The 3,230-nt window shown below is 37.1% G+C and overlaps 1 non-coding gene across 1 annotated transcript; it reads right to left on the bottom strand.

Annotated features, from left to right (window-relative positions):
- Positions 1–1,680: 1,680 nt before the first annotated feature.
- LOC118481540 lies at positions 1,681–1,787 on the bottom strand. Its single transcript, XR_004865749.1, has one exon. It is a non-coding gene; the product is annotated as a small nucleolar RNA R71 (small nucleolar RNA).
- Positions 1,788–3,230: the final 1,443 nt, after the last annotated feature.

The raw sequence follows: 3,230 nt of genomic DNA, 5'->3' as shown, positions 1-3,230 counted from the left end.
TTTTTTAATTTTTTTTATTTATTTCATTTTTTATTTTATTCAGTTATGTGTTCGGGATCGAACCATTTACTGGCAATCATTTAATTCAGTATTTTAATTTCAGTAATTTCATTTCTGTATTCCATTCATTTATTTATTTCAATTCAGTTATTTCTAATTCAGTATTTCATTTATTTTAATTCAGTCATTTCATTTCTGTACTTCATTTATTTATTTATTTATTTCATTCCAGTACAGTTATTTCAGTATTTCATTTATTTCAATTCAGTCATTTCATTCCTATTTATATTTATATTTATGCCCGTGTTCGCAATCGAACCGCTTATATATATATTTATTTATTTATTTCATTCATTTATTTCATTTATTCTTTTATTTCAGTTATTTTTTTTCATTTATTCATTCTTGTTCATTTGTTTATTTAGTTAACTGCTTTTTCATTCATTTATTTGTACACAATTGTTTATTTATTTACTCCATAAAATAAAACTTTCTGATAAAATCATCAGATTTTCTTGGAAATTCTGATGAATTTATCAGATTTTCTGATGGATTTTGATAAACCCGTATGATTTTCTGAGACAAAAATTTTCACTTCTGATGAATTTACCGGATTTTCTGGTAAATTCAGATGGATTTATCAGAAATTCTGATGGAAAGAATAATTTTCATCAGATTTTTATCAGATCTTATCAGATTTTCTGATATATAAAAAAATTAAATTAAAAAAAAAAGACTTTCTGATATAATCATCAGATTTCTGATAAATTTACCAGACTTCTGATGAAGTTATCAGAATTTCTGGTAAAATATAAAAATTTCGGATTTTCAGTGAGATAACCAGATTTCATCATATTTTTATCAGATCTCATCAGATTTTCTGAACAAAAAAAAACGAAGTTTCCTCAGATTTCTGATAATTTTCATCAGAAATTATGGTAAAAAAAAGAGTTTTCGGATGTAAATAAGTAAATAAACAGGTAGATAGTTATATAGTTATGTATAATAAATTGTATATATATGTATATAATATAATAGTATTATTATTTATATTTATATTACTTATATTATTATTTTGTTATTTTTCCGTATAATGCATTCCTTCTTACGTGCAGGCTAATGTCCACGACCCCTGCACCCGTTAACGCTGAGCTAGCCAACGAACCAGAAAATAACCTAAGAAGAAGTAGGCGGCTTTGCGAAAGATCACTTGTTGTTGCACAAAGGATTGCGGCCGCAATCGACGAACCAGTGATACTTTCTGACAGTGAGAGTTCAAAGGACGATAGAGGAAGCATAATGGCGGAGGATGACCAGCCTTTGAATGAGACCGGCCGTCCAGGAGGAGAGGGCTTGCTACCCGGCATCATCAGACCTACGATAGCAGCACCGAGTTTTGAAATAAAATCCAGTATTATTAACATGTTACAAAATTCTGTGCAGTTTGATGGGAAGGATCATGAAGATCCGGGTCGACACATCGCTTCATTTCTCGAAGTGTGCTCGACTTTCAAAATACGAGACGTTTTTGAAGACGCAATCCGTTTGCGGGTCTTTCCATTCTCTTTGCGAGATAAAGCCCGATCTTGGCTTTTGTCACTTCCAGCAGGGTCCATCACGACTTGGAACGAGATGGCAGATCTTTTTATGCAAAGATATTTTTCGCCGGAAAAGACAGCTAAGCTTAAGAACCGTATTATGACATTCAAACAGGATGAAGGAGAATCTCTACATGCAGCTTGGGAGAGGTTCAAAGATCTTCTAATCGATGTACCACATCATGGGTTGTCCAAAAGACAACTTGTGTTGAACTTCTACCAAGGACTTAACTACGACTCACAAGAACGCATAGACGTATATACAGGAGGTGATCTTGAAACTAAAACACCAACGAAAGCCTACGCAATTATAGAGAAAGCTACCTTGAAGTCGAGTTCGCGTCACAGTGGAGTGCGAAATAAAGCATTATCTATTCCTGGAGTTCATCAAGTGGATACATACACGGCTCTTGCAGCACAGATTGGAGCTTTGGCAGCAAGGTTTGACAAAGCTCAGAACGTTTCGCAGGTACAATCATCATGTGAGCAGTGTGGAGTGTCACACGAGCCAGGTACATGTGAGTGGGGTGTTATGTTTACTGGCCACGAAGAAGTGGACTATCTCGGCAATCAAATAAGGCCCCAAAATAACCCCTACAGCAACACATACAATCCGGGTTGGAGAAATCACCCAAACTTTGGGTGGAAATCTAATTCAAATAACCAAAACCCACTCGGATATGCTCAACGTGCTCCCGCGCCACAACAGCCCCAGGGACAGCCTTACCAATCTCAAGGTCAGTCCTTCCAACCATAATACCATCATCAAAGCTCCGGGAACAGTTCCCAGCCGCACGCCTCTCAAAGTAACTCTAAGCTGGAGGAGATGATGACACAGCTGTTAGGAAACTTCAATTGTGCTAATCAGATAGCCGAGAACCGCTTCCAGCAACATGAGGAGCGTTTCTTGGTCCAAGAAGGGGAGATGAAAAGTCAGAAAGCTTCCATCCAGACCATTGAGAATCAGGTTGGACAGTTGGCTAAAATGTTGTCTGAGAGACCCCCGGGTGGTCTTCCAGGAAACACAGAGCTGAATCCGAGAGGGCATGTCAATGCCCCACATGCATAACAAGTGTGGGGGAGAAGGATTCTAGCTATCGACTCGCTGACAAATTTAGCGAGCGTGTTTTCACATGCTAAGGGTATTTTTTGTAAATATTTAATTTCTCGCATTTATTTCCTTGTTCGTTAACTTTTCCTGTTTTCAGTAGGATTGAACAAGATTGATTCATGTCTTAGGAAGTTTTGAAGTTGGGTTAAAGTTAAAACATGTAAAACCTTGCAAAAATGGTAAAATTTATTGAGAAAACGGAGTGAGAGCATTCTGTTAGTTCTGTCTGCAGAATGTATAGATAAAACACAGTCGTGCACCAGATCCACATGACTGTGCACTTCATAATCACATCTGACCAAGAACAGCGTGCATAAGGTGGTCGTCGGACACGCAATACCGTGTGAACCGATTGCACTACCGTGCACAGCGACACAACGTTGCGAACCACTGTACACAGGTTGATGGCACGTCTGTGTACGACTTTTTAGCAACAGTAATTTTTCAGGGTATAAAAACGACTTTTCTTCAAAAAAAAAAAAAACCCTTCAAAATTACTAACTCTGGCCGCACACCCGTTC

Source organism: Helianthus annuus, chromosome 8, assembly GCF_002127325.2.
Source record: "Helianthus annuus cultivar XRQ/B chromosome 8, HanXRQr2.0-SUNRISE, whole genome shotgun sequence".
Taxonomy (NCBI): Eukaryota; Viridiplantae; Streptophyta; class Magnoliopsida; order Asterales; family Asteraceae; genus Helianthus; species Helianthus annuus.
This window is presented reverse-complemented; position numbering and strand designations above follow the sequence as displayed.